Here is a 25,397-nt window from a genome sequence, read left to right as displayed (position 1 = left end):
CTCAGCCACCTGTCTGCACCTTCAAGAATTTCATGGACTGTCGTCCAAGTACCTTCAGTGGCACGGAGGGAGCAGTAGGACTCCTCCACTGGTTTGAAAAGCTCGAGTCGGTGTTTGAAATGTGTGAATGCCCTGAGGCTCGCAGGGTGAAGTACGCCACTGGAACACTTGAAGGAATCGCGCTGACTTGGTGGAATGCGCAAGTTCAACTCTTAGGATTGGCAGCTGCTAACGCCACTCCTTGGAATGATTTCAAAGAGCTGATCAAACGGGAATACTGCATGCGAGACGACATCCACAAGTTAGAGGTGGAGTTCTTTCATTTGAAGATGACTGGGTCGGAAATTGAAGCCTATACTAAAAGGTCAAACGAGCTGGCCGTGCTGTGTCCAACTATGGTGGACCCTCCTATCAGGCGTATAGAGTTGTATCTCAAGGGGCTGGCACCAGAAATTCAAAGCCACGTGACGTCGGCCAATCTTAATAACATCCAGGATATTCAGCGACTTGCTCATCGTCTCACAGATCAGGCAGTGGAACAAGACAGGCTGCCTAAACGTATCAGTGCTACCGGTGCTACTACTTCCGCTACTCCCAGTGATAACAAGCGAAAATGGGATGGAACTTCTAGCAAGGGTTCGACATCAGCCCAGTCTCAGTCTCAGCAGCGAAAGACTGACGACTACAAGAGCCCTGGTCAGCAGTCTTCTGGTAGTCAAGGGCAGAGTGGGTACAAAGGGAACCACCCCAAATGCAATCAATGTGGTTTCCATCATAGCGGACCGTGTACTAAGGGCACTTGTCAGAGGTGTAACAAACCTGGCCATGCGGCCAAGGATTGCAGGAGTCTCTACCCTGCGAATCAGCGACGACAGAACCAGCAGCAGCAGGGTAACAACAAAGGATGCTTTCAGTGTGGTGCTGAAGACCATTTCAAAAGAAACTGCCCCCAACTGAATCAGAATCAGAACAACAACAACCAAGGAAATGGGAACAACAATGGGGGTAACAACGACGACAATGGTGCTAGGGGACGTGCCTTCGTGATCGGTCAAGGTGAGTTCCTACTTGACGACTTTTGTGTTATTGTTTTATTTTATTCGGGTGCCGATACTAGTTTCGTGTCTTTAAAAGTTAGTCAAATGCTTAATCATACCCCAACACTTTTGAACACCAAGCACATAGTAGGACTAGCAAGCGGTAAAAGGTCTAGAGGCCACACATAGTTTAGGGTTGCAATCTTGTTCTTGCTAATCAGACCTTTTCTATCAACCTCATTCCTATCGTTCTGCGAAATTTCGGGACGAAATTCCAAATCAACAGGGGGATGATGTGACACCCCAGGAAAACCAGGAACGACGCAACACAACTAGCTCCCTCGGTGACTACGTGCTAAATTTCGAGACGAAATTTCTTTCAACTTGGGGATGATGTGACAACCCGTAACTTCGAGTTGAAACCAAGTCCATTTGGTGATGAACCGACCCGAACCGTTTGAGCCATAACATGACCCGCATATCCTGAAACTCTTGAGGTTCGAATCATAACATAAACACTATACATTAACAATTGTTATTATTACTAATAATTGTGAGCAATTATGAATTCAAGCTAAAATATATATATATATATATATATATATATATATATATATATATATATACACACATATAACAATACTATTATTAACAAACAAATAAGTGGTGTGTGGCCCAAACAGCACCGACCCAAAGAAGGGTTTACATCGAATCAGGCTCCAAAGTCCAAACCAGATAACGCCCTGCCAACTTGCATACAGCCGGGGTCGAACCCGTGACCTCTGGGTGGTCCACCACAGCCTACAACTGGACTGTAATATCAAGGAATCAACCCATCATGAAACTGTGTTATGGTCCTCAGCCCATCTCGGCCCACACTCTGAATTTCCACCGCCTCCCTTAAAGTCAGCCATATATTGTCACGTAATATACTTATGCACGTAATACTCACCCTCACCCGAACCCTACGGCAATCGGAAGTAGCTCCTCCACCGTCAAACACACCACCTCTCGTCTCTCTCTCTCTCTCCCTCGGCAACCGGAGCACATCACCACTCCTCCGTCACCGATCACCGGTAAGCCCCGCGTATTCCGTTACTTCGTTTTTGAACGCGTCGTCTCGGTTTCGGTCCGACGTTATCTTCGTTTTAAGCCTACGTTTTTTTGTGTATACATGAAATTATATGCGCTGATGGTTGTGTTCTTTAAATAAAACTGGATCGAGTATTGACTTGTAGTACCGTATGATTGGTAGTATTATTACTGTATGAGTAATGTTCATATATGGGCCGATTTGCTATATGGTTAAGTGGTATAGTTGATGCTTGTTAGTTGATAAGAATAATTCATGTTGTTCGATTATAAGTGATGATGACGACTTCCGTTAAACGTTAAACGAATCTGTTCCGGCATACGGCACTTGTAGGTTTAAATGGTTGAAGCTCTTAGTGATATTTTTGTGTGACAAGTTGATGAGGAAAATCTGAATATGTATGTCTACCATGGATAGTAGAAGCTCTGGTAATGGCCAATTAAAAAAAAAGATGATGTGCGATACATGTATATGAACAGTCATGCTCGATTATACATATGAAGGGTATGAAACTATAGTTATGTGATGACATGTATGAATATGATAATCTGAACGTGATTTGTAAATTTGTTGATCTGATTATAAATTGTTTGGTGATTTCGGTTGGTGTTACTCATGGTTATTTCTGTGTGTTCATTGTTGTTTGGATTTGTGTTCAAAGTGCTCGTTGATTAGTTTAAATGAATAAGTGCTTGTTATTGATTTAAATGATACAATAGATTAATACACACCCCTGCTTTCGGTTTAGTGATAAAGTAATTAATGCTTAAGTGGTTAGAATGATGGTGGACTCCTTATAATTAGCGGCCATGATGATAAGGATCTGGTATAAAAACGTTTGAATATATATATCACCATATGAATGGAATTTGATGGCTGTTATGTGATAACTTGATTTCTGTGCTTTCATAAATGTACAAGTATGCATGCGAAGGGTACAAGTCTCAGGTCACAACTGTTCCTTTTAAATCATCTAAAATATGAATAGAGTGTAAAAAGAATCTGGGTTTCTTTTGAAAAGCTTGGTGTCTGCCATCCTATATGCCAAATGTACAACTTGACGATGCATGTTCGAATATTTGGAATATGATAAGGTGTCACGGGAGTGGGTTTTCTTTGAAAGATGGAACATTAAAAAAAAAGGAATTTTGTCTTATTCGTTTTGATTTGGAAAGGTTTTGGGTTTAATATGTAAAGGGGTTGGTCGCACACTAGAAAAGCCAAAATTATTTAGTTAATATTATTATTTATACATGGTAGCAAACTCATCACTCTTCTATGATTATCTGGTGTTAACCATGTGGATTATTTATGATTAAGTTGTTATGCCATAAATGTTACTACTTATACACTACTTGACAAATACGTGACGCCTTCTGTGCTACTTGATTATATATGTGAACAATTGTGTGAAGTACTTGTATGCGAATCTGATTAGACGTAATAACTGTAACAGGATGCGATTGATCAAAAGTTATATTAGCAAGTAAACTATCTGCCGAGCAAACCAAAGGTGAGTTCACACTTTCCACAAGGCATGGGATTCCCAAGGGTTGGGAATGGGTAAAGGATTTAAACTAAAACCGCGTGATCTCCTAGTTTGGAACACGTACACACCCTCTTCATTGAAGGGTGACAACATGTGATGAAGAATTGAATTGGAACCTATGTAATCTCCTGGTTTGGGGATTACGTACACACCCTCTTTATTGAAGGGTGACAACACGGATACTAGACCAAAACTCTCTATCATGAAGTCCCTCCTTTTATATCGACTTAATCGCCGGGCCAATGGCGAGCGGGTCATTAGTTAGATAGCGCTATTTAGGTTTGACAAGCCTCACACCGTGCCGCAGAGGACGGGCGTGAACTAATGGATCTGGGCACTAGTCAATGATGATAGACATTGACGTCAAGGCACCAACTTACTTTAGTCAGTGGTCGATATGGTAAACGGGTCTAGCAGTTAACATGGGGAAGCCCCCACCAACTATGGATATGTTTGGGAAACAGGGTAAACGGATTAACTTACAACTTACAAATGAACAATGAACACTAACTGTGAACTCGCTCAACTTTGTTGTTGACTCGTTGTTACATGCCTTGCAGGTCGTTAGGTATTTCAGGAGCTTGCACGAGGAGGCGTGGACGTTGTGGGACATGGACTGTTGAGTTCCATGTTAAACTTATGAACTTTTAACTTATGTTTTGGGTTTTAAACTTTATGCTTCCGCTGATTACTTAAACTATGTTTTATTTGGACACCAATTATATTGTGGTTGGGTTTTATATTTACTTATACGTTGTGTTCAATATGATTGGTGGCTTGATCCTGGTCATGTTACGCCTCCAAGCGATGGTACTCCGCATGTGGATTTTGGGGGTGTGACAGACTGGTATCAGAGCCATTGGTTATAGTGAACTTGGTTTTAATAAGGGAAAAAGTTTTTATCAAAATCAGACTATAACCAGAACAGTGCTCTACGATCCACAACGATGCTTCGCTCCACGTGCAAGACTCAACACCCTAGGTAATATGGTTTATGTTTATTGCCTACATGCTAGAATTACATAGAACTTTGCTCGTGGTATGCTTAGATTACATTGCCTATTATATGCTATTGCTCGAAAACACTTATGTGCTTGCTCTCTTCTGTCATCACACTTTCGCGAACTTTTCTCACTTATGTTGCCTTTGATATGAAGATCAATGGCTGGACGTATTAACTTGACACAAGCCCAGTTGACGGCTCTCATCAACGAACAGGTTGCTGCGGCGCTTGCAGCCGCACAAGCAGGTAGCATACCCTGCAGTCGTGATTTCCGCTAGGATCTTTAAATCCTACATTCATAAACCAACTCTTGTGCTTAATATTGTCCTATTCTTATGCACAATAGGTCAACATGCTCAGCCACCTGTCTGCACCTTCAAGAATTTCATGGACTGTCGTCCAAGTACCTTCAGTGGCACGGAGGGAGCAGTAGGACTCCTCCACTGGTTTGAAAAGCTCGAGTCGGTGTTTGAAATGTGTGAATGCCCTGAGGCTCGCAGGGTGAAGTACGCCACTGGAACACTTGAAGGAATCGCGCTGACTTGGTGGAATGCGCAAGTTCAACTCTTAGGATTGGCAGCTGCTAACGCCACTCCTTGGAATGATTTCAAAGAGCTGATCAAACGGGAATACTGCATGCGAGACGACATCCACAAGTTAGAGGTGGAGTTCTTTCATTTGAAGATGACTGGGTCGGAAATTGAAGCCTATACTAAAAGGTCAAACGAGCTGGCCGTGCTGTGTCCAACTATGGTGGACCCTCCTATCAGGCGTATAGAGTTGTATCTCAAGGGGCTGGCACCAGAAATTCAAAGCCACGTGACGTCGGCCAATCTTAATAACATCCAGGATATTCAGCGACTTGCTCATCGTCTCACAGATCAGGCAGTGGAACAAGACAGGCTGCCTAAACGTATCAGTGCTACCGGTGCTACTACTTCCGCTACTCCCAGTGATAACAAGCGAAAATGGGATGGAACTTCTAGCAAGGGTTCGACATCAGCCCAGTCTCAGTCTCAGCAGCGAAAGACTGACGACTACAAGAGCCCTGGTCAGCAGTCTTCTGGTAGTCAAGGGCAGAGTGGGTACAAAGGGAACCACCCCAAATGCAATCAATGTGGTTTCCATCATAGCGGACCGTGTACTAAGGGCACTTGTCAGAGGTGTAACAAACCTGGCCATGCGGCCAAGGATTGCAGGAGTCTCTACCCTGCGAATCAGCGACGACAGAACCAGCAGCAGCAGGGTAACAACAAAGGATGCTTTCAGTGTGGTGCTGAAGACCATTTCAAAAGAAACTGCCCCCAACTGAATCAGAATCAGAACAACAACAACCAAGGAAATGGGAACAACAATGGGGGTAACAACGACGACAATGGTGCTAGGGGACGTGCCTTCGTGATCGGTCAAGGTGAGTTCCTACTTGACGACTTTTGTGTTATTGTTTTATTTTATTCGGGTGCCGATACTAGTTTCGTGTCTTTAAAAGTTAGTCAAATGCTTAATCGTACCCCAACACTTTTGAACACCAAGCACATAGTAGGACTAGCAAGCGGTAAAAGGTCTAGAGGCCACACATAGTTTAGGGTTGCAATCTTGTTCTTGCTAATCAGACCTTTTCTATCAACCTCATTCCTATCGTTCTGCGGAATTTCGGGACGAAATTCCAAATCAACAGGGGGATGATGTGACACCCCAGGAAAACCAGGAACGACGCAACACAACTAGCTCCCTCGGTGACTACGTGCTAAATTTCGAGACGAAATTTCTTTCAACTTGGGGATGATGTGACAACCCGTAACTTCGAGTTGAAACCAAGTCCATTTGGTGATGAACCGACCCGAACCGTTTGAGCCATAACATGACCCGCATATCCTGAAACTCTTGAGGTTCGAATCATAACATAAACACTATACATTAACAATTGTTATTATTACTAATAATTGTGAGCAATTATGAATTCAAGCTAAAATATATATATATATATATATATATATATATATATATATATACACACACATATAACAATACTATTATTAACAAACAAATAAGTGGTGTGTGGCCCAAACAGCACCGACCCAAAGAAGGGTTTACATCGAATCAGGCTCCAAAGTCCAAACCAGATAACGCCCTGCCAACTTGCATACAGCCGGGGTCGAACCCGTGACCTCTGGGTGGTCCACCACAGCCTACAACTGGACTGTAATATCAAGGAATCAACCCATCATGAAACTGTGTTATGGTCCTCAGCCCATCTCGGCCCACACTCTGAATTTCCACCGCCTCCCTTAAAGTCAGCCATATATTGTCACGTAATATACTTATGCACGTAATACTCACCCTCACCCGAACCCTACGGCAATCGGAAGTAGCTCCTCCACCGTCAAACACACCACCTCTCGTCTCTCTCTCTCTCTCCCTCGGCAACCGGAGCACATCACCACTCCTCCGTCACCGATCACCGGTAAGCCCCGCGTATTCCGTTACTTCGTTTTTGAACGCGTCGTCTCGGTTTCGGTCCGACGTTATCTTCGTTTTAAGCTTACGTTTTTTTGTGTATACATGAAATTATATGCGCTGATGGTTGTGTTCTTTAAATAAAACTGGATCGAGTATTGACTTGTAGTACCGTATGATTGGTAGTATTATTACTGTATGAGTAATGTTCATATATGGGCCGATTTGCTATATGGTTAAGTGGTATAGTTGATGCTTGTTAGTTGATAAGAATAATTCATGTTGTTCGATTATAAGTGATGATGACGACTTCCGTTAAACGTTAAACGAATCTGTTCCGGCATACGGCACTTGTAGGTTTAAATGGTTGAAGCTTTTAGTGATATTTTTGTGTGACAAGTTGATGAGGAAAATCTGAATATGTATGTCTACCATGGATAGTAGAAGCTCTGGTAATGGCCGATTAAAAAAAAAGATGATGTGCGATACATGTATATGAACAGTCATGCTCGATTATACATATGAAGGGTATGAAACTATAGTTATGTGATGACATGTATGAATATGATAATCTGAACGTGATTTGTAAATTTGTTGATCTGATTATAAATTGTTTGGTGATTTCGGTTGGTGTTACTCATGGTTATTTCTGTGTGTTCATTGCTGTTTGGATTTGTGTTCAAAGTGCTCGTTGATTAGTTTAAATGAATAAGTGCTTGTTATTGATTTAAATGATACAATAGATTAATACACACCCCTGCTTTCGATTTAGTGATAAAGTAATTAATGCTTAAGTGGTTAGAATGATGGTGGACTCCTTATAATTAGCGGCCATGATGATAAGGATCTGGTATAAAAACGTTTGAATATATATATCACCATATGAATGGAATTTGATGGCTGTTATGTGATAACTTGATTTCTGTGCTTTCATAAATGTACAAGTATGCATGCGAAGGGTACAAGTCTCAGGTCACAACTGTTCCTTTTAAATCATCTAAAATATGAATAGAGTGTAAAAAGAATCTGGGTTTCTTTTGAAAAGCTTGGTGTCTGCCATCCTATATGCCAAATGTACAACTTGACGATGCATGTTCGAATATTTGGAATATGATAAGGTGTCACGGGAGTGGGTTTTCTTTGAAAGATGGAACATTAAAAAAAAGGAATTTTGTCTTATTCGTTTTGATTTGGAAAGGTTTTGGGTTTAATATGTAAAGGGGTTGGTCGCACACTAGAAAAGCCAAAATTATTTAGTTAATATTATTATTTATACATGGTAGCAAACTCATCACTCTTCTATGATTATCTGGTGTTAACCATGTGGATTATTTATGATTAAGTTGTTATGCCATAAATGTTACTACTTATACACTACTTGACAAATACGTGACGCCTTCTGTGCTACTTGATTATATATGTGAACAATTGTGTGAAGTACTTGTATGCGAATCTGATTAGACGTAATAACTGTAATAGGATGCGATTGATCAAAAGTTATATTAGCAAGTAAACTATCTGCCGAGCAAACCAAAGGTGAGTTCACACTTTCCACAAGGCATGGGATTCCCAAGGGTTGGGAATGGGTAAAGGATTTAAACTAAAACTGCGTGATCTCCTAGTTTGGAACACGTACACACCCTCTTCATTGAAGGGTGACAACATGTGATGAAGAATTGAATTGGAACCTATGTAATCTCCTGGTTTGGGGATTACGTACACACCCTCTTTATTGAAGGGTGACAACACGGATACTAGACCAAAACTCTCTATCATGAAGTCCCTCCTTTTATATCGACTTAATCGCCGGGCCAATGGCGAGCGGGTCATTAGTTAGATAGCGCTATTTAGGTTTGACAAGCCTCACACCGTGCCGCAGAGGACGGGCGTGAACTAATGGATCTGGGCACTAGTCAATGATGATAGACATTGACGTCAGGGCACCAACTTACTTTAGTCAGTGGTCGATATGGTAAACGGGTCTAGCGGTTAACATGGGGAAGCCCCCACCAACTATGGTATGTTTGGGAAACAGGGTAAACGGATTAACTTACAACTTACAAATGAACAATGAACACCAACTGTGAACTCGCTCAACTTTGTTGTTGACTCGTTGTTACATGCCTTGCAGGTCGTTAGGTATTTCAGGAGCTTGCACGAGGAGGCGTGGACGTTATGGGACATGGACTGTTGAGTTCCATGTTAAACTTATGAACTTTTAACTTATGTTTTGGGTTTTAAACTTTATGCTTCCGCTGATTACTTAAACTATGTTTTATTTGGACACCAATTATATTGTGGTTGGGTTTTATATTTACTTATACGTTGTGTTCAATATGATTGGTGGCTTGATCCTGGTCATGTTACGCCTCCAAGCGATGGTACTCCGCATGTGGATTTTGGGGGTGTGACAATAAAGTTTTTCCATCCTCTTAACGCATACCTAATCATGTCATGTGCAGTTTCTTCCCGCATCTCCAAAGTCATTTAAAAGCCGTCTTTAGTTTGAATTGTCATTTCATCAAGGACAGATAAATCCACATTTGTGGCAAAGGCCTTCGGGAACCGCTGCATTACAAATCCATAAAAGAAGCCAATTAAATAATTAATAAGAATAAAAACTTTAAAAGATTCCGTAATATTAAATTTAGGAAATTATATAATGAGAAACTTACAAAACGAAAAGTGAGATGCCATGTAAGTTCATACTCATCAGGTTGACCAACAACTGGTGGAACATCTAAAACCTGATGTTCCAAGACAGGTTTGGCGTCTACAACTGGGACATTAGGCGGAACATTTACCACATCATCTTGAAAAAAACATATTCATTTGCTTAGATTTTCTTAAAGTGACTGTCATTATGATACATAAGCTGAATTACAATGTAATCAAATATAAACATAATAAAAGATAAATAAAAACTTACCGTCTGAAGTGTTTTTCTTGCTTGATTGATTTTCCAAAGAATCCGATTCATGCTTTGACCGTTTATACATCGCTGAAGACGTGATGGGAATAAGTAACTAACCGATTTATAAAACTGGCTCACAATAACTTCGTAGTGAAAGGGATGTATTGGTTTAACTACAAATAAGATGAAAAGATTTATATGTTATATTTTGTTTGTAAGGATACTTTTGTAATTTAAACATTAATTATAGATATTTAGATATTAATGATTAATTTCTTAATATTGGAAAGTCAAACATTTAAATAATCTATTTTAAATGAAATTTAAAAAACATATCAACTTTCTAAATCTATGTTCGATGTTTTGGGAAAGTTTCCAATGAATATTTCTAGAAACAAATATAAATCAATCAAACAATACTAAATATTTATTTACTGAACATTAGAATATTAGAATAATGTTGAATTTATACATTGAATATTTATAGTTAGCACCTAAATAATATAGAATACTTGTTCTCATAAGGAAAATAGAATAATAATAATAAACAAATCAAATTGCGATAAAGGACTTGTTAATAAAGATATTTTACGAAATAACACACCAAAGACAAAAGATTCAATAACATATGTTATGGATCATTTTAGCATACACTTACATTGAATACATGATCGAATCTTAAAACCAATAATACGTGCTTCTGGGACGTTAGTGTCGTATACCACATTAGTAAACTTTGTTGACCTCAAAATGTTTCCAACAAAAAGAATACAATCATAAAAAAGGTATTTAACAAAGCCATTGTTTTTGATATCATAAAACTTCATTTCTATGACATGTCCACTAAAAAAGCATATAAATATGAATACAAATTAAATGTAACATATATAGAATAAAATTAATACATATCCAGATACATTTTTGGTAAATTAAATTTCAGTATAAGTATGTACTTACTTGTTGATATAAAAAAACAACTATAAGTATGTTTTTTTTCTTTATCATGCCAAACAAAGTCAAAAGTAACAAAGATGATAGAATACCATACCCCATATTCGATCAAATTCAAGAAAATTTCAACAATGTGGTGTTTTGACATCTCCTTCAAAAAAAAATGTATTTATCGATACTTGGCTAATACAATGTAATTCTAGCAAACACATAGAACATCTATCATTAAATCAATAACCAAACACAACTAAACTTTTATTCAATCACATCTGATAAGAAAGTTTCAAAATGCCTTTAGCAAACCAAATGAAATATCATAACCATCAAAAATATCTTTAATAAACGGAATGAAATATACGGTAAGCAATAGCGAAAACATAAAACTTGAAAAACAAAAGTTTGTTTCAATCAAGAGTTGTCATAACAAACTACTCCTCAACCTTTGGGACCAACAGACCAACGCTCACACCAACACCGTCTTCGTTCTCATTTACAACTTTACGTGGCTTGGAAGACGACTGGGAAGATATCGCATCAACATCATAAAGGCTGTCCAAGTTATGCTTCAATTTCTTTTCCATAAGTACAGTAGAAGAAGTATTCGCATCAGCAGACGGGGTTAAAAACATGCTTTTATTGAAAGAAGAAATTGGAGTTTCTTCATCACCGGTACAGGAAAACGAATCCTACAAATGAAAACCATAATTGTAACTTTTATATGATTAACCTTCAATGGAACAACATCCGAAGCATTTGTGTAACCCACATGACCATCAACATCAACAGGCTCCTCATCAACAGGCTGATAACATAAAACAAAGTAGTTTTCAGCTAAATGCCAATACAATGGTACCTATAAATGAATAAAAAGTGTTTTAATTTCAACTACCTGGATATCATCAAACTTCTTGTCTAAGACGGATATAACTAACAGATTCTCGGTTAACTTGGAAACAGAATACCCATCAGATTCGTTTTTAATGTTAAATGAACCAACAGCAATTTTGAAAGCAAACTTCCGGTTCAGTGAAGCTTTTCGTTCACCTGGAAAGCTACCTTCATTTGCCAACTTGTTAAGGAAAAACTTATATTGTTAAACATGTATACAATAAAATAATAAGTTAATGATGAATAATAAAAACAGTTGTTGGTGCACTTGTGTCTGTACTTTGTCTGTATTCGGTCTCGATGTAAACGATGTTCCTTAGTCTTGTAAGTTTGACCAAGTCAACCATCCTCTGGTTTGACTTTGCCAAACAGTTAGAAAATGTTTTGTATATGGTTGTCTGTCTCGAAGGATAAGAGATCGAAGGATGATGTGGATCCTTCGATCTCCACGAAAGATATACTTCGATTGATGGACCTCGAAAGATCATCCTTCGAGGTCCTTGCAAATCCTTCGATGGCTTTGTGATCGATAGATGATCCTTCGACCATCTATCGAATCCTTCGGACAAGACAACCTGGGCTGGGTATATATATACCCATGCAGTGTGTGTTAGACAGACATATAGAGGCACATAGAGAGATAGAGAGTTGAGAGCATTCTGTCCGAAACACACACACACACTAGAGAGTTTGCAAAACTGATTTGTGAACATTGTGCTTGTAACCGGAACCTTTCATACGCATTAATACAAGTGGTGTTAATCGGTGAATCCTTGTGTGTTTGTGTTTATACTTGCTTCATCCCGGTTTGCTTGCTAGCTTGGATTCCGCACTCGCTAGTGGGTTAGTATAACAAGGTTTAGGTTCGTCATCCTCCGAGAGGGACCTACAAGTGGTATCAGAGCTTGGCTCTTTACCTTGTTTAAAACCGGGTTTGTTCAAGTTCTTGGTGTGTTTGGACACTTGGTTTAGCACCCGTTTTGGTGGTTTTCTTGCATCTTTAAACTGAAAAAAACGCGTTTTAAACCTTTCGGGAGTGTTCAAGGTTGGGTTGGGTAACTTGAAAACTTGTTTTTAAGTGTTTTGGTGTTTTCCGGCCAAATTCCGGTCATTATTCCGGTGACTGATTTTCTGGATAAGGTGTTCCTTTTTGGGTAATATTTTATTTGTAAATAAAAGTTGGTAGAAAGTAAGGCCTGCACATACCGTCTTGCCGAAAGTTGACCTTCACCAACCCATCACCTTTTCACCAACCTGTCACATCAGTGTCAGTTGTGTCAGTGGGTTTCGAAGGATATCCTTCGACATCGAAAGACCATCTTTCGATCAAGGAAACTTCGATAGATATACATCTTTCGACCCATCCTTCGAAGTCAGAGTTTTATCCTTCGAACCTGGGAATCTATTCGAAAGACTGTTTGTCACACCCCCAAAAATCCACCTGCGGAGTATCACCGCTTGGGAGCGTGACTGACCAGGATCAAGCCACCAATCATACAGAACATTGTATAAAGTAAAAGTAATCACATTATAATCCAAACCATTTCCATATGAAAGGTGTTTCCAAAACATAAGTAAGTTAACATTGTTTAGCGGAAGCGTATTATTGTAAAACCCATAGCAAATAAGTATCAGACATCAAAAGTGTTTAACAAGGTGATCACGATCCAAGCCCCACAACGACCAGCTCCTCCGTGTGCAAGCTCCAAGTACCTAGCGATCTGCAAGGCATGTAACAGAATGATCAACAAACTAGTTGAGCGAGTTCACATAAAGGAAATGCGTAATAGTAAGTTCATTTGTAATAGGTGGCTCTATTGGGCCGTTTGTATATTTTACTGTGGTGGTGTTCCACGTTTTCCTGTGGTGGTGTTCCACGTTTTCCTGTGGTGGTGTTCCACGTTTTCCTGTGGTGGTGTTCCACGTTTTCCTGTGGTGGTGTTCCACGTTTTCCTGTGGTGGTGTTCCACGTTTTCCTGTGGTGGTGTTCCACGTTTTCCTGTGGTGGTGTTCCACGTTTTCCTGTGGTGGTGTTCCACGTTTTCCTGTGGTGGTGTTCCACGTTTTCCTAACCACTAGACTACTCGTAACTATAGGTATCCTTCACAACCGAGGATAGTGATGTGGTAGTCTAGTCATAGTGTCAATAGAGTATCTAATCAACCTTTCAATCCCATTCCCAACACCCCGGGAACCCCATGCCTTGGTAAGAGTGTGAACTCACCTTGGTTTGCTCGGTATGCTAAATAAGTACACGCGCTCACAGTTAATCAATCACGTCCTATTGTATACACGTATAGCAAATCAGTTCATGGTCGGAATATTACGCATGCAATTAATTGTTCACACAGCAGTCAGTTTGCATATCAGCACAACACGTAGTATTACACAAACATGTTCATCACCAAGCATGGCATGTCAATTAATTCAACATATGTTCAATTGTTCAAGACATTATGCAAAACCCTAGTATCTTTCGATCACAATTATCCTAATTATCTATCGAGTCCAACACTTAACTTTCGGACCGAAATGCTTTGTTTCGAACCATTGTTATCTTTCGACCAAAACCATCTTTCGGTCAAGGGTATGGTTCGGTCAATGCTATCTGTCGGTCAAACATCTGTCGGTCAATCTATCCTTCGGTCACTAACGCTATGGTTCGAAGGATAGGTATCTTTCGGTCCAACAATGGTTCGATCAATAAGTATCCTTCGGCAAATAACAGTTACGTTGATCCGATTAACCATTAACACAATTTTCACAAATCTGTTAACATCAACAAGATCAAACAAGCATGCATCTCATGTTTATCAAGAACCCTAATCTTGAAACAAGGTCATTCAAACTATTCGATTAACACACATAAGCCGATTACATAAGCGTGTCCGATTACAATATCTTAAATCACAAGTTATCATCGAATCGTATCACCAATCATCCATTAAAACCGATTAACAACACGATTCGAAATCATGAAATCATTTAACCATAATCACAACATATCCAATGTGCATACAAATTCGATTAATACCCATACGCAATCATCATACAAATCAGTTAATATACAACCAGCCTATTTACATACGATTTGATAATTCCAGAAATCATGTATTGTGGACACTAACCGGGGTAGAAAATAAGAGAATCGATCAGCAAAAATCTTCGTATGAGTTGTGGTTGCCGTCACAGATCAAAAGTGTTCTAGGGTTTTTCTTAGAATAATAACTATCAGTTTACATGCATCCTTATATATACGTATCACAGTAATGGGCCAAGCCCAACAGAACAACTGGGCCGAAACATATCGAAGGATATGTTTCGTGATCCTTCGGACCGAAACAAGGTCGAAGGATATGTTTCGGAGTCTTCGAGTCGAAGGTTATCCTTCGAGGTCCTTCAAGTCCTTCGACTGTATTTTATCTTTCGGACAAAATGTTATTATGATATTTATGATAATAACAATAATAATAATTCTAATATTATTATCTATCACAGCAAATAATCACATATAGGCAAAAATGACAATACATTTCAGTAACACACAATTCGTACAATTTAAGTCTACAATCCAAACAACTAAACAGTCAAAGTCAATGCGCATTTAATGTGAAGGTGAAAGTCAAAAACTCGAGTTGTCACATTATCCCCAACTTAAAAGAAATTTCGTCCCGAAATTTGGTACGCACTTACTGAGGAAGCTAGGTATCGTTCACTGGTTTTCCTGGGGTGTCACATCATCCCCCCGTTGATTTGGAATTTCGTCCCGAAATTCAGTAGTAGTAGCTTCAGCCTCAGAAGTGGATGCATGGTTTTCGAATAACTGGGGATACTTTTCTTTCATCTGGTCTTCGCGTTCCCATGTATACTCTGGGCCACGCTGGGAGTTCCAACGAACTCGCACAAGAGGGATTCTCTTGTGTTTGAGGACCTTAACATCCCGGTCCGTGATTTCAACTGGTTCCTCGACGAACTGCAACCGCTCGTCGATAGTGAGTTCCTTAAAAGGAACTATGAGGGTCTCATCTGACAGGCACTTCTTCAGATTCGACACGTGAAATACATTGTGAACTGCACCGAGTTCAGGAGGTAGGTTTAATCTGTAGGCTACCTTGCCAATCTTTTCTAAGATTTCGAACGGTCCGACGTACCGCGGATTCAGTTTGCCTCTTTTACCAAAACGAACCACACCCTTCCAGGGTGAAACTTTCAATAAAACCCGGTCCCCGACCTCAAATTCCAATGGCTTTCTACGCTTGTCCGCGTAGGCTTTCTGACGGTCGCGTGCTGCCGCCATGCGTTGTCGTATCTGTGCTATCTTTTCTGTGGCGTCCACAACAATATCTGGACCCGTAATCTGACTATCCCCCACCTCTGCCCAACAGAGAGGTGACCGGCATTTACGTCCGTACAATGCCTCGAATGGAGCGGCTTGAATGCTGGTATGGTAACTGTTATTGTACGAGAACTCCACCAAAGGGAGGTGCTTTTCCCAGCCGTTGCCGAAATCGATAACACACGCTCGAAGCATGTCTTCTAGAGTTTGAATAGTTCGCTCAGACTGCCCATCCGTCTGAGGATGATATGCTGTGCTCATGTCTAATCGTGAGCCGAAGGATTTGTGCATCGCTTGCCAAAGCTCTGACGTGAATCGTGCATCGCGATCCGAAATAATAGAGGTGGGCACTCCGTGCCTCGAAACGACTTCCTTCAAGTAAATGTCTGCTAAAGTAGAAAACTTATCCGTTTCTTTGATAGCCAAAAAGTGAGCAGACTTTGTGAGTCGATCAACGATTACCCAAATAGTGTCATTCCCACGCTGGGATCTAGGTAAGCCCGTAACGAAATCCATGGAAATTTCTTCCCATTTCCACTGCGGTATCTTGGGCTGCTGAAGTAGACCAGCTGGCTTCTGATATTCGACCTTGACCCTCGCACAGGTCAAACATTTTCCAACGTAAGTAGCGATGTGAGCCTTCATACTAGGCCACCAATAAGTAGTGCTGATGTCGTGGTACATTTTATCCGACCCTGGATGTACCGAATAGCGAGACTTGTGAGCTTCATCCATTACAAGTTCGCGTAAACCGCCATAAAGTGGGACCCAAATACGCCCCGTTACATAGTAAGCACCGTCTTCCTTTTGTTCCATGCGTTGCCTTGAACCGCGTAAGGCTTCAGCTTTAATGTTTTCGGGTTTCAGAGCTTCCATCTGAGCAGCTCGTATCTGTGCAGGAAGACTGGCCTGAATAGTAAGCTGTAGCGCTCGCACGCGCTTAGGTAGAGTGTCTTTCCGACTAAGGGCATCAGCCACAACATTGGCCTTGCCTGGATGATACTTGATGGCGCATTCGTAGTCGTTCAGAAGTTCAACCCATCTTCGTTGACGCATATTCAAATCCTTTTGCTTAAGAATATGCTCGAGACTCCTGTGATCGGTGTAAATCGTGCACCGGGTACCGTACAGGTAGTGTCGCCATATCTTAAGCGCGAAAACAACAGCTCCCAGCTCTAAATCGTGCGTCGTGTAGTTCCGTTCATGAACCTTGAGTTGCCGAGAGGCGTATGCAATAACTTTATCCCGTTGCATCAATACACAACCAAGCCCTTGTATCGATGCGTCACAATAAACCACGAAGTCATCCGTGCCCTCGGGCAGTGAGAGAATAGGCGCGCTGCAAAGCCTATCCTTTAAGTACTGAAAAGCGGTCTCCTGTGTATTACCCCATCTGTAAACGACACCTTTCTGTGTAAGCATAGTGAGTGGTTGCGCGATCTTGGAGAAGTCTTTAATAAATCGCCTGTAGTAACCTGCCAAACCCAAGAATTGGCGTATTTCTGTCGGTGTACGCGGTGCAGGCCAGTTTCGGATCGAATCTACCTTGGATGGATCGACATGTATCCCATCCTTGTTCACTACGTGGCCTAAGAAGTGAACTTCACGAAGCCAGAAGTCGCATTTAGAAAGCTTGGCGTACAACTGTTCCTTCCGAAGGAGTTCCAAAATAAGACGAAGATGCTGCTCGTGCTCCTCCTGACTCTTGGAGTAGATCAGAATGTCGTTGATGGAGTCAAGAACATTTTGTCTAGGTAGGGTTTGCACACTCTGTTCGTAATGTCCATAAATACGGCGGGTGTGTTCAATAATATCAAACCATTTATCACATCAATCATAAAATATAGTAGTTGAAATAATTCATAAAACCCAAAACATTTGATGTTCAAACCAAACTGTGTTCGAATAGCGGAAACATAATAATGAAAAACCCCAAAAAGAAGTCATAAGTTCAATTAGCGTTCATTGCGTCTCCTCCTCCTAACATGAAAACTCGACCTCTTGCCTCGTTGCCATTGTTATTGTTGTTTCCCCCGTTGTTGTCGTTGTTCCCGTTGCCCTGGTTATTGTTGTGGTTCTGATTCTGGTTCAACTGAGGACAATCGCGTTTGTAGTGTCCTTCTGCCCCACACTGGAAACATCCCCGGTTTCCACGCTGTGGTTGCTGCTGCTGGTTCTGTGGAGCTGGCGGTGGGAGTTGCTGGTTCTGATTTGCAGGCCGTGGACTCCTACAGTCTTTGGCCTCATGACCCATCTTGAGGCATCTTTGACAACGAACCTTATTACACTGGCCACTGTGATGTTTGTTGCAGGTGTTACACTTTGGAAGGTTTCCTCGATACCCTCCTTGTTTATGGCTGCTAGAGGAGTGCTGACTTGGACTCTGGTAGCTGTCCGTCTTTCGCTGCTGAGACTGCACCTGCACTGAAACTGACCCCTTGCTAGAATCCCCCTCCCATTTTCTTTTACTTTCACTGGGAGTAGCAAGCGTAGTAGAAGCAGTAGCGGTAGTGGTAGCACTGATACGCTTTGGCAGTTTGCCCTGGTCTACTGCCTGATCTGTGATGCGGTGTGCAAGGCGCTGAATTTCCTGGATGTTGTTGAGGTTAGCCGACGTCACGTGGCTCTGGATTTCTGGCGCCAAACCCTTGAGATACAACTCAATGCGCTTGTATGGTGGGTCTACCATGGTTGGACACAGCACAGCCAACTCATTCGACCTCTTGGTGTAAGCTTCGATTTCTGAACCCACCATCTTCAAATTGTACAACTCATCCTCCAACTTGTGGATGTCTTCTCTTGTGCAATATTCCCTCTTAATCAGTTCTTTGAATTCATTCCAGGGTGTGGCGTTAGCAGCTGCCAACCCTAAGATCTGTACTTGCGCATTCCACCAGGTGAGCGCAATCCCTTCAAGAGTGCCAGTGGCGAACTTCACCCTGCGAGCCTCAGGGCATTCACACATTTCAAAAACCGACTCGAGCTTTTCAAACCAGTGGAGGAGTCCAACTGCCCCCTCCGTGCCACTGAACGAGCTAGGACGACAGTCCATGAAATTCTTGAATGTGCACCCAGGTTGTTGCTGAGCGGGTTGACCTATTGTGTACGAATAGGGCAAAGTTAAGTACGAGAATTAATGTAGGATCTAAAGATCCTAGTGTCTATACTGCAGGGTATACTACCTGCTTGGGCGGCTGCAACTGCCGCAGCAACGAGAGCCTCTAGCTGGGCTTGAGTCATGGTAATTCGTGCGGCCATTGATCTTCACATCAAAGGCAACATAAGTGAGAAAGGTTCGCGAATAGTGCGATGACAGAAGAGTGTAAGCACATAAGTATTCTCATGCTATGACAAGTTGTGAGCAAGGTAATGTAAGCATACTACGAGCAAAGTTCTAAGCAAATTCTAGCATGTAGGCAATAAACATAAACCTTATTACCTAAGAAGTTGAGTCTTGCACGTGGAGCGAAGCGTCGTTGTGGATCGTTGAGAGCACTGTTCTGGTTATAGTCTGGTTTTAATAAAAACGTTTTCCCCTTATTAAAACCAAGTTCTCTATAACCAATGGCTCTGATACCAATCTGTCACACCCCCAAAAATCCACCTGCGGAGTATCACCGCTTGGGAGCGTGACTGACCAGGATCAAGCCACCAATCATACAGAACATTGTATAAAGTAAAAGTAATCACATTATAATCCAAACCATTTCCATATGAAAGGTGTTTCCAAAACATAAGTAAGTTAACATTGTTTAGCGGAAGCGTATTATTGTAAAACCCATAGCAAATAAGTATCAGACATCAAAAGTGTTTAACAAGGTGATCACGATCCAAGCCCCACAACGACCAGCTCCTCCGTGTGCAAGCTCCAAGTACCTAGCGATCTGCAAGGCATGTAACAGAATGATCAACAAACTAGTTGAGCGAGTTCACATAAAGGAAATGCGTAATAGTAAGTTCATTTGTAATAGGTGGCTCTATTGGGCCGTTTGTATATTTTACTGTGGTGGTGTTCCACGTTTTCCTGTGGTGGTGTTCCACGTTTTCCTGTGGTGGTGTTCCACGTTTTCCTGTGGTGGTGTTCCACGTTTTCCTGTGGTGGTGTTCCACGTTTTCCTGTGGTGGTGTTCCACGTTTTCCTGTGGTGGTGTTCCACGTTTTCCTGTGGTGGTGTTCCACGTTTTCCTGTGGTGGTGTTCCACGTTTTCCTGTGGTGGTGTTCCACGTTTTCCTAACCACTAGACTACTCGTAACTATAGGTATCCTTCACAACCGAGGATAGTGATGTGGTAGTCTAGTCATAGTGTCAATAGAGTATCTAATCAACCTTTCAATCCCATTCCCAACACCCCGGGAACCCCATGCCTTGGTAAGAGTGTGAACTCACCTTGGTTTGCTCGGTATGCTAAATAAGTACACGCGCTCACAGTTAATCAATCACGTCCTATTGTATACACGTATAGCAAATCAGTTCATGGTCGGAATATTACGCATGCAATTAATTGTTCACACAGCAGTCAGTTTGCATATCAGCACAACACGTAGTATTACACAAACATGTTCATCACCAAGCATGGCATGTCAATTAATTCAACATATGTTCAATTGTTCAAGACATTATGCAAAACCCTAGTATCTTTCGATCACAATTATCCTAATTATCTATCGAGTCCAACACTTAACTTTCGGACCGAAATGCTTTGTTTCGAACCATTGTTATCTTTCGACCAAAACCATCTTTCGGTCAAGGGTATGGTTCGGTCAATGCTATCTGTCGGTCAAACATCTGTCGGTCAATCTATCCTTCGGTCACTAACGCTATGGTTCGAAGGATAGGTATCTTTCGGTCCAACAATGGTTCGATCAATAAGTATCCTTCGGCAAATAACAGTTACGTTGATCCGATTAACCATTAACACAATTTTCACAAATCTGTTAACATCAACAAGATCAAACAAGCATGCATCTCATGTTTATCAAGAACCCTAATCTTGAAACAAGGTCATTCAAACTATTCGATTAACACACATAAGCCGATTACATAAGCGTGTCCGATTACAATATCTTAAATCACAAGTTATCATCGAATCGTATCACCAATCATCCATTAAAACCGATTAACAACACGATTCGAAATCATGAAATCATTTAACCATAATCACAACATATCCAATGTGCATACAAATTCGATTAATACCCATACGCAATCATCATACAAATCAGTTAATATACAACCAGCCTATTTACATACGATTTGATAATTCCAGAAATCATGTATTGTGGACACTAACCGGGGTAGAAAATAAGAGAATCGATCAGCAAAAATCTTCGTATGAGTTGTGGTTGCCGTCACAGATCAAAAGTGTTCTAGGGTTTTTCTTAGAATAATAACTATCAGTTTACATGCATCCTTATATATACGTATCACAGTAATGGGCCAAGCCCAACAGAACAACTGGGCCGAAACATATCGAAGGATATGTTTCGTGATCCTTCGGACCGAAACAAGGTCGAAGGATATGTTTCGGAGTCTTCGAGTCGAAGGTTATCCTTCGAGGTCCTTCAAGTCCTTCGACTGTATTTTATCTTTCGGACAAAATGTTATTATGATATTTATGATAATAACAATAATAATAATTCTAATATTATTATCTATCACAGCAAATAATCACATATAGGCAAAAATGACAATACATTTCAGTAACACACAATTCGTACAATTTAAGTCTACAATCCAAACAACTAAACAGTCAAAGTCAATGCGCATTTAATGTGAAGGTGAAAGTCAAAAACTCGAGTTGTCACACTGTTAATCGAAAGATAAGGATATATACTTGAAAGATAAGGATCTTTCAAATAGTGAATCTTTCGAGTTTGTGAATCTTTCGAAATCATTGTTCGAGATTCAACAGTGATCCTTCGAGCACTGTTGATCCTTCGAACAAGATTTGATCTTTCGATTGTGGTCTGTTTATTGTTAACAAGTTTCTGTTTTACAGATCTTTCAAACTTGGATCTTTCGACAGTGTATCATCTTTCGGGTCTTCATATAGAGTTTATTTTTCTTGACAATTATGCATCCGAATTGGTGGAATCCGGCTCCTGATAGTGGAAAATATACAAGTTCAGGTTCCACTCCCTCATGGTGGGGTACACCGGCTCCAGACAGTGGAAAGTACACGTCTACCAGTTTATCTCCTTCATGGGCCGAGTCTCCAGTGTCGACATCTTCTCAGGGAAATCAATGGGCATTGGTATCGAATCAAACTCCAAGTATTCAGAGTATTCTTTTAAGCGAAAGCGAAACAGGAAGTTTGAATCGACCTCCAAAGCTGATGAATTTAAACGAGTATCCAGGTTGGGCTGATAGATTTCGTACATATGTTCTGGGTCAAAATACAGAGCTGTGGATACGTTTCACCACAGATTTTGATCAAGCTATCGAGGTTGCTGCTTCATCAACTGCTACTTTTGCAGATCTTCCAGAGGATCAGAAGAAAACATATGATCTGGAGAAGAAAGCCTACGCCATTCTCACTCAGGCGTTAAGCAAAGACATCTATCATCAGTTTGTCAGCTTCAAGACTACAAAGAAGTTGTGGGACGGTTTGAAAACCAGAGGAGTAGGAAATGAAGCAACACGGCAATTGCGTCATGATCTGCTCAAGAAGGAATTTGACGGTTTCGCGTGCTTGGATAAGGAGTCTTTGGGAGACATGACAAGCAGATTTTATCATTTGCTTACTGAGTTGAATAATTTTGGTGTAGCAACAACTCAGACAGAAGTGGTGAAGAAGTTTGCTGATGCATTGCCACCCCAATGGAATAGTTTCTTGGAAATTTTAAAGTATAATGGGGTCATGGCTACTGCTAATATCAACGACTTCGTGCAGCTCCTGGAGAACAAGGATCAGGAAGAAACCTTGAAGGCAAAGAGAGTTCCAGTGCCACAGAATCCAGAAATGTATTATGGAACTACAAGTACTTCTTCTGCAAGAGCCATTGTGCCAAGCAACCATGGTTCACATGCTCCTCTGCAGACAGCCTTTGTCACAAGCACTGATATGTATGGCAATACAGTGCAAGTTCCTGTCAAGCCTCCTCCTACCACAGACATGTATGGAAATCCAATTTCACCACCTCCTCCTGCTCAAGCATGTTATGGAGGTACATCTTCTGCTGGTCAGCAATCTAAGCCAGATACAGTGCGGCTCAATACTTCAAGCTTCTCAAAAGTCAGTGTGGAAGTAGCTAAGGAACACATGGAGCTACTTAACACATTAGTGAGTGCGTACTGCGGGCTAGTTGAAGGTCAGATTGGTAACATTAATCTGACACAAGAAGACTATCAGCAGATTGATAAAGAGGAGATGGAGATGATGGATATCAAGTGGGCCTTTGCCAGTGCTGTTAGAAGAGCAAAGGATTTCATGGAGAGAACCGGCCGAACCAGCTTGGAGAGCAAGAAAGACACCAAGTATGGGTTCGATAAACAGGCGGTGAAGTGCTTTAACTGCGGTGAACGTGGCCACTTCAAACGAGAATGTACGAGGCCATCTCAGCATGGGAATCAAAATCCCTTCAGAGGTTAAGGGAACAGGGCAAACCAGAACCAACCAAGGAACAATGAGCGCACATTGGTACCGGTTAGCAACCAAGCAGGACCATCAAATGCCAATCAGGCACTTGTGGTTCAAGTTGATGAAGGTTGTGACTGGTCTATTCAGTTAAGCAGTGATGCTCCAGATGGTACTGCATGTTTTGCTAAGGTTATGGAGGATACTGTTCACACCAGTGGTGGAGAATCTTCCACCAATGGTGGTGAATCTTCTGAGGATGAAGACTCCTCCGGTGATAGCAGGAGTTCCGATGAAGAATCCTCAAGATCGGGTGATGAAAATGTGGGTGAGACATCAAGGTCTTCGATTGATGCTGATATTGATGAGCTTTTGGAGGAAGATGCAGCAAGAACTGATAAAAGATCTATTTTGGTGGATCAAGCTGCTTATTCTTTGTCTTCTCTCCATTCAGCCTTTATGGCTAATGTCGACAGTTCATCAAGTCAGGTATGTGTCGATGAACCCACTGCTGCTAATTGTGTTAACTGTGATAGTTTGCAGGTTAAATGCACCGATTTAGAGGCAAACATGTCTGAGTTGAAAGACAAACATGATGCTTTATGTTGGTGCACTTGTGTCTGTACTTTGTCTGTATTCGGTCTGATATAAACGATGTCCTGATTTGTATTGTAAGTTGACCAAGTCAACCATCCTCCGGTTTGACTTGGACAACAGTTGAAAGATGTTCTGATCGAAGGATAGCCTCGAAGGATACACCTGATCCTTCGAGGTGATCGAAAGATATGGTTCGACCATGGTTCGACCATTAGACCTCGAAGGATGATCCTTCGAGGTCCATGCTGATCTTTCGTGTAACATGTGGTCGACAGATGATCCTTCGGACCATCTGTCGAATCCTTCGAGCAGACCTGCTGAGCTGGGTATATATACCCATGCATGTGTTGAGTGTTAGTGAGTTCTGCCATTTTCACACACCCGAGAGATAGAAGCTTAGAGAGCATTCTGCCCAGAACTCACACACACACTTAGAGAGTTTATAGAACACTTCTGTAAACATTGAGCTTGTAACCGAACCTTCATTTGCATTAATACGACTAGTGTTAATCGGTGAATCTTTGTGTGTTTGTTTCTCTACTTGCTACTAACTCGGTTTGCTTGCTAGCTTGGATTCCGCACTCGCTAGTAGGTTTGTATAACAAGGTTTAGGTTCGTAATCCTCCGCGAAACAGGGACCTACAAGTGGTATCAGAGCTAAGGCTCTTAACCTTGTTTAAAACCGGGTTTTTACAAGTTTTGGTGTGTTGAAACACTTGGTTTTGCACCTGTTTTTACTAAGTTTCTTGCATTTTCTTTGAGTAAAAACGTGTCTAAACTAACCGGGAGTGGTCAGGTTGGGTTGGGTAACATAAAAATTGGTTTTTAGAAAACCTTGTGTTTTCCGGTGGTATTCCGGTGTGTTTCCGGTGACTGAACTTGAGGATAAGGTTTTGCCTTTTTGGGTATAATTTTTGAAAGTCAAAAAGTTTGGTGGAAAGTTGTGCAGAAACATCCTTTCTGCCGAAAGCAACTTCACCAACCCCTGTCACCTT

At 41.2% G+C, this 25,397-nt stretch overlaps 1 protein-coding gene and 1 long non-coding RNA gene across 2 annotated transcripts in view; both read right to left on the bottom strand.

Annotated features, from left to right (window-relative positions):
• The window catches only part of LOC110877199 (disease resistance protein RPV1-like), a 188,679-nt gene that overhangs the window by 136,689 nt on the left and 26,593 nt on the right, over positions 1-25,397 (bottom strand). The window lies entirely within an intron of this gene.
• Positions 11,322-11,810, bottom strand: LOC110875293. Its single transcript, XR_004866514.1, has 2 exons — positions 11,732-11,810; positions 11,322-11,690 (listed from the first exon to the last, which is right to left on the bottom strand). It is a non-coding gene; the product is annotated as an uncharacterized LOC110875293 (long non-coding RNA).

This window comes from Helianthus annuus, chromosome 9 (assembly GCF_002127325.2).
Source record: "Helianthus annuus cultivar XRQ/B chromosome 9, HanXRQr2.0-SUNRISE, whole genome shotgun sequence".
Classification (NCBI taxonomy): domain Eukaryota; kingdom Viridiplantae; phylum Streptophyta; class Magnoliopsida; order Asterales; family Asteraceae; genus Helianthus; species Helianthus annuus.
The sequence above is the reverse complement of the archived record's forward strand: the minus strand, read 5'-3'. Positions and strand labels throughout refer to the sequence as shown.